This window comes from Euprymna scolopes, chromosome 33 (genome assembly GCF_053919585.1).
Source record: "Euprymna scolopes isolate OS-2025 chromosome 33, ASM5391958v1, whole genome shotgun sequence".
Classification (NCBI taxonomy): domain Eukaryota; kingdom Metazoa; phylum Mollusca; class Cephalopoda; order Sepiida; family Sepiolidae; genus Euprymna; species Euprymna scolopes.
In genome coordinates, this window is record NC_136514.1 from 62,544,800 (window position 1) to 62,557,473 (window position 12,674).

At 33.1% G+C, this 12,674-nt stretch overlaps 1 protein-coding gene across 1 annotated transcript in view; it reads right to left on the bottom strand.

Annotated features, from left to right (window-relative positions):
• LOC145258257 (pro-neuropeptide Y-like) overlaps positions 1-8,528 on the bottom strand; it is a 41,104-nt gene extending 32,576 nt beyond the window's left edge. Inside the window, exon 1 of the mRNA XM_080116239.1 lies at positions 7,929-8,528. The gene's annotated coding sequence lies outside the window, so the exon portion shown is untranslated. The remainder of the gene's footprint in view (positions 1-7,928) is intronic.
• Positions 8,529-12,674: the final 4,146 nt, after the last annotated feature.

The following is a 12,674-nucleotide window of genomic DNA, read 5'->3' on the forward strand; positions in this document are numbered from 1 at the left end:
TAATAGCAGCTGCACAAGATAGCGCAATTAGAACCAACCACATCAAAGCCAGGATAGACAAGACACAAGAAAACAGCAAATCTAGAGTCTGCGGACAAAGAGAATACAATAAACCATATAATAAGTGAATGGAACAAACTGACCCAAAAAGAACATAAAAATAGGCACGATTAAGTGGGAAGGCAATACATTGGCAATTATGCAAAAAAACTGAACACACAGACAAATGGTACGAACACAAACCGGCAGTACCGCTGGAAAATGAAAGTCACAAGATTCTATGGGAGATGAAAATGCAAACGGATAAACTCATCCAAGCAAGAAGATCGGCTGTCATAATAGTTAACAAATAGAAAAAGTTTTGCCACATTGTAGATTTTGCCGTTCCAGCAGACAACATAGTGAGGATTAAGGAGACTGAAAAGCGGAGCAAGTTTACGGAACTGTCCAGAGGGATGCGAGAGAAGCTACAACGCATCTCAATAATGAAAACTGCATAAATATTACGAAAAAAAACTTGAATGTGAAGACTAACAAAACATACAAGTCAAACACACAGAAACAGCGGCACCACACAATAATCGAAAATTGTCAATGTAAAAACCGAGGAAAGAAAGCACTGGCCAGATCTCCGCTGGATGAGTGCAAAGAGGACTGGGACCTTAGGGAGGTTTATAGCCACCTGAATTTCAGTGAAGACTAATGGTCACCGCCAACGAGAAATAAATAATAAGTGGCTGTTGCGATAACGCACATTGTTTTGCAAAGGTTGTCGATAGAGGTGGAGAGTACTGGAAATCTGGGGAGACTTGTTGTTACTCAGACTCCAGGGAACACAACAATTTATTCTCAAAGAGCGATCCGTTATGATGGCTTACGTGCCTATTCCTAGTGAGTAAATACTACTACTACTACTACTACTACTACTACTACTACTAATAATAATAATAATAATAATAATAATAATAATAATAATAATAATAATAGCAAGATATTACATTGAAGTAATAAGAACTCATAAAGCAGTACATAACCGTGAAATTTCCTAATACATTTTTGCTGTTCATCATGTCATTTTTTTTACTATTTCTAGGCGTGTATTTCCTTAGTCGAAAATCATTAAAAATCTGTTGAGTAGAATAGTTTTTTTCTTCTTATTTTAAGAAATATTTAATTCTACCGACACTTCATAAAAACGAACAAGGATCGTTTCGCATGAGAAGAATTTACTTTATATTATTTGTCTCATACAAGCGAATACTTGTCTCATTTACTTATGAACACATACACACACATATTATTGCTATAATAAATAAATAAAATGATATAATAAATTCTATTTCCTATCATACCTGTATGCATATTCTTAAATAACAAAAATGTTTTTCTTGACTTATTTGTGATGTTATGGGAGTGGTTGAAGATGAGACTTTTTTAAAAATTTCATATAAAAAACAATTTTCAAAATTGTTTTAGAAACGACCGTGCGTCAAATTTTGTTGTGCTTGAATTCTTACAACTCTTTAAATAATGTGATGAATTTTTTAAAATTTAACCCCCCCACACATATACATATATATATATATATATATATATATATATATATATATATATATATATATAGAGAGAGAGAGAGAGAGAGAAAGAGAGAGATAGATAGATAGATAGATACTGATGCATGACGATTTGTTGATCAATTTGAAACAAAGAAAGACAACACAGTTTTTAGGGGTATAAAAGTGTTTTTATGCCAGGCATTTCGAAACTGTATGCTTCTCATCATATATATATATACATGTACTAGCGAGGGGCGCCTGGCTTTGCCCGAGCGTTAAATACGCTATAATATGATATCGTCATTCTTCAAGATTTCGTATATATTATTATACAGTCGTGATTGCAAAAGTATTTGGTGCCATAAACTAGAATCGAAACTGAAACTGTAGAATTCAAAGCTAGTACCATTATCAACATGGCACGCATATGGAATGATTAAAAATAATCTAAGATTAATGAACAAAATGTATAAGGAGTTTCAAATTTAGATCCATTAAAAACTATTTGATCCCTTAAAAACGAATTTAACCAGTTAAACATCCATAAAAGAACGGTCTGTAAAAAAATCTAACCGTTTGATGCCTTTAGCGCCGCTCTGCGACTTTTATTTTCGGCCGAGATGGAGTTTGGAAATATGGAGACTAACATACATAGAACCTTATATATATATATATATATATATATATATATATATATATATATATATATATATATATATATATATATATATATATATATTAGTCCTCGCGCGAAAGAGCAGGACACAAAAAAATTTAAATAATAGTAATAATTAAAAAACAATAACAAAGATATTCGCTGGCGAGGACTACTATTGACTGTAACCAGTTATACATTCCTTTTTAAATTTTTATCACTATTTTTCTCGTTATGTACTGAATATTTGTTAATGAAACCTATATGTTCCTTATTAAATTTTAAAGATTTTCTATTCTGAAAGAAGTTTTAAAAATTTAATCTAAAAATGTTATTTTTAAGTTTTTGTTAAAAAATTTCAGACTTTCTCATTATTCTGACCTGTATTACAAAAAGGGGGTTGAAAAAAATGAGTTGTGGTGTGAGGAAAAACACAAACTGAAACAGGGAATATTCAGACCTGTAATAATACAAAGAGGAGAAATACAAACTGAAATAGAGTAAACTATAACCTTAAAAAAGATAAGATACAAGTTAGAAAAGCATTTCATCCAAAGCATGAAAATTGTTAAACAAATTTTTTTTACTATAGGTTTTAAAAATAAAGGTACAAGATTCAATTTGAAATTTATTTATCTTAAAAGTGCACTTTTATAAATTTTACAAAGTGAGGTATAAAAATTTAATTTAAATTGAATCAAAAAATTATCTTGGACTTATTTTATGTAATGTACATTTTGTTGCAATTTAAAAACATTATCTTTCATCTAGCAATTAATGATATATATATATATAAAAAAAATGTTCAATGATTTTTTTTAAGTACAACAGAATGTACATTACATAAAAAAACAAGGTAATTGTTTTATTCAATTTAAATCAAATTTTTATACCTTATTTTGTAAAATTTATAAAAGTGCACTTTGAAGAGAAATAAATTTCAAATTGAATTTTGTATCTTTATTTTTAAAGCCTATAGTAAACACATTTTGTTTAACAATTTTCATACCTTGGGTGAAATGCTTTTCTAACTTGTGTATGTATATATATATATATATATATATATATATATATATATATATAGAGAGAGAGAGAGAGAAAGAGAGAGAGAGACAGAGATAGAGAGAGACTTGAACGTCTACTTGATAGAATTGAATATCTACTAGACGGTGAAAATTTAATGCTTAGTGTCCATCTATACACGGATTACAGGACAATTTGACAAGGGTAATTTCCACTTTACAAGAAAACCTTAAATATCTCCAATAATATTTCGATTGCATAAATTCCCCTTTGTACTGTAAATTTTCAATAACAGACGTCACATTCAAATTGAATACATCTACCCCGACAGCCACTATCTTATGTAGCTTACAACCACCATTTTTGATACATTCACTCGTGATAATAAAATGTTTCATTACATCCGATAAGCAACCTCATCACAACCCCCACATCTACAGAGGAAGAGTCCATATTCCTCTCCCTAATTATTTAGTCCTAACACCGCTACTAGTTGAGACCAGGAGCAATTCTATATTTTCCTACGCTACTGTGATTACACAGTCCTTAACACACTATCGGCTGCATAGACATAACATAATCTTACAACTTTCCGATCCCAAAATAATAATTTCTCTCTTGGAAAAGTCCGCCCCCTCCGATTGACTTCTACTGGTCTATTCCCCTATTCCGGAATAGATGTATTCTATATAAACGAACGTTACTCTACATTAAAACATGGCATCGATTTGCAACTTTTCTTTCCTCCAGACGATGGTTCTGATTCAAAACCACATCTGCCGGTGTTTAATACATTGAAAAAATTACATGTACATACACATTCCATGGATAACTATACATACATTTATATATACATGTGGAGTATATTTACGTTTCTTTACTACTGTTTTCTTTTTCCCCTTGTAGTTTGTTCACACAATCGTTCCAACCCTATTCTGCAAACAGTTTACCTTTTATTCAGAAACTTTTAATATGCTTGTGTTAGCAACAACAAATAATACACTTATTACACCATTATGCTCGTGTTGAAAATAAATAAATTATTTTATTAAAACATGTCTTTTATTGCTGGAAAATACAATAAGTCTTTTTTTAAGTAGTTAAAAGTCATTGTGCTATAACGAAAAAAAGATGACTTAACGAAAAAAAAGATGACTTATTTAAAATAAGTCATCTTTTTTTTCGTTATAGCACAATGACTTTTAACTACTTCTTATTTGATAATCCAAGAAGTGTTTCATTTTATTAGTTTTCGGAATACCATAAGAAGTGTTTTTACTAAAGTGTTTCTTTTTTCATATATTGTTTCGTTTTGCGTATCTAGTTTTTCTAATTCTTCGATAACTATTCCCTTACTATATAATTTTATACATATCCATATATACATGTATACATCATATAAATATCTAAAAATAACGCACAACGTAAAAACGTTTTGCGTTATTTTTGGATATTTCCCTTACTGAGATATATTTCATTAAATACGGCTGGTTAAACTTGAACATCCATGCATCAGCATTATTTTTTATTTGCAATTCTTAGATAATATTGAGGCACTTAGGTATTTTTGGTTCGTTGGTTGATTGGTTGGTTATTTTTTGTTTTACGGCATATCAACCCTTTTCAGGTTATTTAATGCCGAATCCAGTGATTTTGAAGAAAATTTTTTAATAGAATGTTTTTGTTTTTTGATTTTGTTTTCAAGTCAGTTTCTATTTAACCCATAGTTGGGACCCTAACAGGTACTACCACTCCGGGTCAGAGTGGAACTGGGAGCAATGGCAATTAAGGGGTTGCTCGACACTCCCCAAAGCCCGCAAGCTGAGGCCTCACCATCGGATATAGTTTAAGGTCATATCCAGAACTGGTATTTTTGGTACCAAGCAGATATAATCACGTTAATACTTCACAAGCCATTCTTGTCATGGCGGTGTAACTATTTTGTGCATCCACCTTACTCTTTATTAACAAAAAAAAGGCATCGTGAAATTTGATTTTACCATAAAAATCTAGCGCGGTACCAAAAATGCATAAGCACCAAGTTGGGCTTTTTTTTCAAGGAATCATTTGTATTTAAACATTGTTGGAATATAGTGTTATAATGCTTATATAGTATTGGTACCGCGCTAATTTTTAATAGATTTTGTAGGATACATTCAAGTTTCATGATACTTTTTTTATTAAATTGTTAGGTGGGGGCACAGAATACTTACAAAACACCCTCCCTTCCCCGTGTTAAGAATGGCTTTGAAATAATTAAGTTATTATTTCAGTGCGGTACCAAATATACATAAGTACCAGTGTTATTTTAAATAACAAATACAAAACTTATTAAATAACAAATTGACTTATTTATTACATTTACACAGTTACTAGATTGTTAAAAAAAAACTCTTCCATGGGATTTTTTTTTATATTTTTGCTGCCACATAATCTCCGCTAAAAAGGAACAACTGTGATTAAAACAATGTTTTATTACAAAAGTAATATTGAAAAAAAAAAGCATTGAAAAATGCTTACTATTAATATTGTTACCAAAAAATCAAAATTAAAGTTTTTTTTTTGGGGGGGGGGGATAACAGTTGGCACGAACTTTTCGAAAAGGAGGAGTTATCGACCCCTGTTCTTTGTCTGACAAACGACCTCTATCGGCCGTTTTTAAAACTAAAATACAAACATTCGTCTGCAGAAGTGCCACATATTTATTTGATTAAAAAATCAAAACAGTTTTCCTTCTCCTTTCTTTGTTGGTTTATTCTTAAAAGAAAGTTTCCTTGGCTTTTTTCGAAACGAATTATTATTGATAATACAAACAAAAATTAAATCGGCTTAAATTTTTTATACGATATAAATGATATAAAATATTTCACCACTGTAACGTATAAGGTATTCACAAGCATTGAGAACTTACACATAGGAAACAGACATTGTGCCTGTTTTGCGTTTGTATTACACTTAGACTAACTGAGCGACAGCAACGCGTGGCCGGGTACAGCTGTTTAAAATAACATGGTATTCGCAGCGCAGCCTTAAAAAGATTCGTTTGCTCTGAATATATCATATTTGCTTATAGTAAAAATGGTGCACTTTCTCAAAGGTAATATGCCTATAGTAATAGCACTAAGTTGGATACTCGAACAGACGAGATAGATTCTTGTCCTAGAATCCAGTAAGAAACCATAAAAATATATAGTTAAACAATTTCCTGGTCAGCAAGTGAGAGGAAAATTAATGCTCTTGACCACTGATTTAACAATTGAGACATAAAAATATATCCATGTATCTCATGTAGAGATCAAGTGTTAGATCTCAAGTGTCGGCACCTTGATTTATGAGAACTTTGATTTAAGTAAAATAAAACAAACAATATATATATATATATATATATATAAAGAGAGACAGACAGACAGACAGAAGCAAATACAGAAAGCAAAAAACTATTTTAAGATTGCAAAACTATCACAACCAAAACACTCTTCAACACGGAAGAATTAATGTGATATCGGCATTATTATTATTTTTTATTTATTTTATTTTGCTGCTAAAATTTTTGTCAGCATATACATTTGATATGCGAGTTATTTTATGATTTATTTTCTCAATAAAAAATGAACTTATCGCGTTCTGCATTACACTTATTCATGTGTATGTAGATATGCATTATTTGATTATTTCTTCTTGTGTGTAATTGTTTTCCTTTTTGTCAGTTTCATACATTATATCTCGACTGTATTTCATTATGTATGTATTTTATATTCATATCATTATATATATATATATATATATATATATATATATATATATATATATATATATATATATATATAATGATATGTAATTTGTAACAAAGCTGATGACATTCGTAAATGTATAACTCAAATCCCAGGTCCCAACATTATACTGGGTTCTGTGACTGGAAGGAACACTCTTTAGTTGGTGTTTAAAATTAACTTGAATCATTTTAAAATAATTATTTGGTCAAAATAATTACTTAAAAATAATTCACGTCGAAAGATTCGAAACATTTTCTTACTAACTGCATTCGACATTAATCAAGGGTTGATGCGTAGAAAAACGAAGTAAACTAAGCACCCATCTCTCAATTGCATTAAATTTGGTATCATGGTATGAATGCCAGAATTACACATACACACATGGCCTATTATTTCATATATATAAACACATACTATAAAATAATATATTACGTATATATTGTTGCTTCAGTATTTATTTTAACAGTGATCAATACATGCTTAAATCTTAGTATATTCACATTTAGTCTGAGGAATTTCATTGAGAATGAAACACAAAGATTTGTGTTAAGCTTGCAGTAAAAATATTTATTCATAACTATATAATATATATATAAACACAATTTTCATATATACATGTGTAAATTTTTATGCATATTATTAGCTACATATGTGTATACATGATTCTGTCGCGATCTAAAGAATTTTTAGCAGAAACATCCATGTATATGTGGAACCAAAAATGTTTGTATAAATAAACATACTATAATTGTGGCAGTATTTCTATTCGGCATTTTTGATAAACATCAGAATTTCATTGGATTTACATGTATGAAACTACAACAATAAAATCATTACACACATACACACATATACATACTATTGATTAAGTTTATATTCAGGAATGTTAAATATACGTTATAAGAAAGTAAAACAGCTTACCTGTAAGCAATCGTCTTTTTAAAACGCAAGAAAACTTTCTAATTTGATCTCTCGTTATTTTTGGCGCACGTATGTGTTTCGTTCAGTCGTACGAATTGCAAGAAATGAATCTTTTTCTCGAATAGTCAACGTTTAGATTGTTTAGCTGTTGATGTGAGATTCGCTTTGAAAGACAATCTAACGAAGCAATCCGTTTTTATAGACAATGTCTTTATTTGCTGCCTGTCACCACCAGATGCCTTCGAGCATAATTAGCTACTAATAAAGTTTTCATTATGAACAAAAACTAAAGCATGGACGTTAGTTATGCATAAGAGCATCGGCGTGGAGAGTTTCAATCAAATGTGTTGCAATCGGTGCAAATTACCAAGACGGAAAGCAAGCAGGATGGCATGAGCATCGGAGACATTCAGAGATACGCGCCTTATTTCCAAATTCAATTTTTTTCTTATTTTATGAATTTATTTCTTTTGCGCATTCTCCCTATTTTCTTTGTCAGCTTAGGGAACCCGCAAACTGCGTAGGTTTCCTATGAATGTATACATGAAGAGGACGCAAAGACGTTATGATGTGCAGATATTCATGTGCTCATGCATCTCTAATTTCTATGCCCGAATGGAGTCTAACACACACACACACACACACACACACACATCAAGACAGAAAAGACAAAGCGAACATAGAACAATGGCGCTCATTGGTTTGATTAACGAATTCAGAATTCTCATTTTTCCTCACAGTCGGATCCAATAGAAAATGCCATTATTTTAGCAGATATACATATATGCAACACCATTAAGATAGTCCACAATTATGAATGCACACATACACCTACATAAACAGGCTAAAATACACCTACACCTCTCTCTCTCTCTCTCTCTCTCTCTCTCTCTCTCTCTCTCTCTCTAACAGACACACATACACACACACACACACACACATATATATATATATATAAGTTATTCAGAAACAGACTGTTTCGCTGTATTACAGATCTTCATTACTGCTAGACGGACGTTATGAGCCGGAATCGAAACTCGATTGTATTTTTTTATGCAAATTTAATATATATATATATATACGTTTTATTTTTTATTACCGTGTCTTTCTGTTTAGTTACATTATTGCTTCAGCTTCTTGGCCCTTTTTTGGGCCGTCTGTAGCATCCTCAGACGTTTACAGAAACCTGTAATCTGTATTCTGTAAAAGTCTGAGGAAGCTACAGACGGCCAAAAAAACGGCCAATAGCTGAAACAATAATGTAACTTAACAGAAAGATACGGTAATAAAAATTAAAACGTATATATATATATATATATATATATATATATATATATATATATATATGCAGAGAGAGAGGGGGAAATAGATCGATGTATTATCTAATATATAAAAAAGCTATATGCTTGTCTGTCTGTCTCAATATATTCAAGCTTTTCAAAAATCTCTTCCGAAACGGCGGTAGGGGCCTCAAATGATTGGGTTTTTACGGACCGTTTTTTATGGGTCTTTGAAATATTTTTCACTCTGTTAAAAACGGGTCATAATTGAAATAATCGTTATACGTTTTGTACATTCATTTTAGTTTATTTTTAATTTTTAATGTTTAATCATTTCATATCCGTCTCACGTTAGTACAGTTGAAACGTCACCAACTTTGAATGCTACAGTTTTGCTTTCGGTTTCGATTCTAGCTGATAGTATCCAAATACTTTTTGGTCCCCCAACAAAAGGATGGTGGGCCTGTAAATTCACCCTTGAACGTTCGTTGGTCTGCACTTTTCTTAAAACTACACCTTAGAATTTTTGTAAATTTTGCACAAACATTAAAAAGTAACAGAACGGATATTCCGGGAAAACTCCTGTTGCCTCCCTATGGGGTGTCTTACGGGTTAAAATGACTAAAATTGACAGTTTTGTGCTTATTTTTAAAATTGAGGACTTGGATTTTTATGAAACTTTCTGAAAATTTGTAACTAACTGATTTCTATATAATTGTGTCTGTCTATACTTTGCGATAACTCTTGGGTGTGACACAGGGGCTTTTTTAGGGCTAATAAAATTTTTGGGACTATTTTACTATATTGGTCCAAAATTTTCTGTGTATGTCTATTCAGCAGTTTTTCATGGTGCCGAACTTAAATTTAAATATGTTAAGGCCTTGAGGACTTTTGGGACTAAATGGAGGGGGCAAATGATAGACTTAGTCATTTCTTTTTTTTGCATAGTGCAGAACTCAAATTTACGTATGTTAAGGTTTGAAACTGCATCGTTTTTTTTATTTTCACCAGGATTTGACATCCCCTGGGGACTTTTGAGTGTAAATGGCAAGGGGGGGGAGAGCAAATGCTAAACTTAGTAATTTTTATGCGTCATTAACTGTGCACCCACGGGGGGGGGCATGCATGCTTCACTTCTTTTTTTTTACTTTTTTTTCTATAATTATATATACGCAATCTGGACAGATTTAAATATCATATTTAAGCGTATTTTACGACCGGATAAAGCAGGGCACATGCGCTAGTATAATATATATATATATACACCCACACAACTTTTTGTACGGCAGAAAGTACGAGGGGCGTGCAATAAGTAATGACCCTGACACACTTCCCATAGCAGTAGATCAACAAAACTTGGCACAGTTATTAGTCTTTCTCTGCATAGGAACCACCAAGCGTCATGCATTTCTCCCATTGTTTGATGCAGCTCTGGAGACATTTTCTTTTGTAGAACACCTCAGGTTGGTCCTCCAACCACGACGTACTCCATAAATCAAGGCTGCATCATCTGGGAAACGCTTTCCTTTCAAAAACAACTTCATAGCTGGGAAGAGATGAAAGTCAGGGGGTGTAAGTTCAGGAGAGTAGGGAGGATGGGGGAGGATTTCATAACCACATGCCCGTGCTTCTGATCTGGTGACATGCGAGTTGTGGACCGGAGCGTTGTCCTGCAGGAGGAGGGTATCTTTGCTGATCTTGCCCGCCTCTAGATTTTGATAGGTTCCCTTAATTTCCTCAGAAGTGAAGCTTAATAGGCTCCTATAATTGTGGCACCCTTTTCCAGGAAATATGTCATAACTACTCCGTTCTGGTCCCAGAAGACTGTGAGCATGACCTTGCCAGCGGGGGGGCTGTACCCTTGCCTTCTTTTGATGTGAGTTCAAGTGCTTCCACTGCATTGACTGGGCTTTGGTCTCTGGATCATAGTGATGGACCCAAGTTTCATCCTGTGTAATCAGTCTTTTGAAAAAACTTTGACTAATCTTCTTGGCACATCTCCAAATTCATCCTCGAGCATTCGACAGGTTCTCGCTTCTGGAATGATGTGAGCAACCTGGGAATCCATCTGGCAGACACCTTATGCCTATGCAAATGGTCATGAATGATAGTTTCCACAGACCCTGTACTAATCTTGACATCTTGGGCTATTTGGCGAATAGTAATGCGTTTATCTTCCAAAATGGCAGCCTCAACTTGACGGACAGATGCCTCATCAATGGCAGAAGGGGGTACCAGGTCTGGGAGCTGTTTCCACAGACTTCCGGCCATGTTTGAATTCACGATGCCAGCGTTTTACAAGGTCATATGATGGGGCATTATCGCGATAAGTTTCTTTCATTTCATCAAAAGTCTCCTGTGGTGTGCGTCCTTTCAAATACAAAAACCGGATCACTGCTCGACATTCAATAGGCTCCATTTCACACTTGCCCCAGTTCAAACACCTGTAAAACAGAAACTACAATTAGGTCAAAGCTGTAATTTGCCACATAACGCGTAGAGATGAAAATCATTGCACATGAAAAATTTCAGGAAGATCAGACAACTGGAAGTGAGTCAGGGGCATTACTTATTGCACGCCCCTTGTATTTTCTACATGGTTATAACTATTCTCAATGCACAGTGGTAAAAGTCCGAAGCGCGATTTATCACTTACATTTCTGTTGCCATCCTGAAATCGACAAACCCATCTTCTGGCTCTTCTGACATAAACTGCGTCGACTTCATAAACGTTTAACAGGCGCAGGTAAATGTTGATTACTTAATTAATTTACTAAATTTAATCTGCATGGAGGAATTCAATAACATAGCTTCTGATGTATGTCTATGATAGGGGTTGCTTTCTTGAATTTCACATCAGCAATATTTGCAACAAAGGAATGAATCTTCCATGTTATGAATGCATAAGCTCATTCATCATAACAATGCAAGTTTCAATCCCCTATCTGATCCATTCAGGCAGAATAAAAGTACAATGCATTACTTTTGAAATATTCCTCGTATATCACACACCAATACACACATATGTGTGTGTTGGTGTGTGAATGTGTGTGGTCATCTCATATGTGTGTGTGCGTGTTTTCTACACGCACACATATATGGTATGAGTGTTTATTTATTTTTTATCGATGTTACGTACGTTGTTGGGATTGTGGTGTAAAATAGTTAGCCTAGATATAAAGTCAAGTTGTATTCGGTTAGTATAAGTTTCCTGATTAAATTGTAGAATCTGTTTTGTTTTGTTTTTTGTTCCAGAAGCTTGTCAAGACGTGCAGCTTCCCCAAAGACGAGGGACAATCATTTCAATTGAGACATGATGAGGATCAGAGCGATTACGATGAAAGAAGAGAACCTTAGTTTTCGATACATTAAAATTAACCAGACACCTGTTTCCTATTGCACCACATTCTCAATATCAGAAGAAGGAAAATCCGAAAGATCTTAGTCATTTCGGCATTTGAAGTGT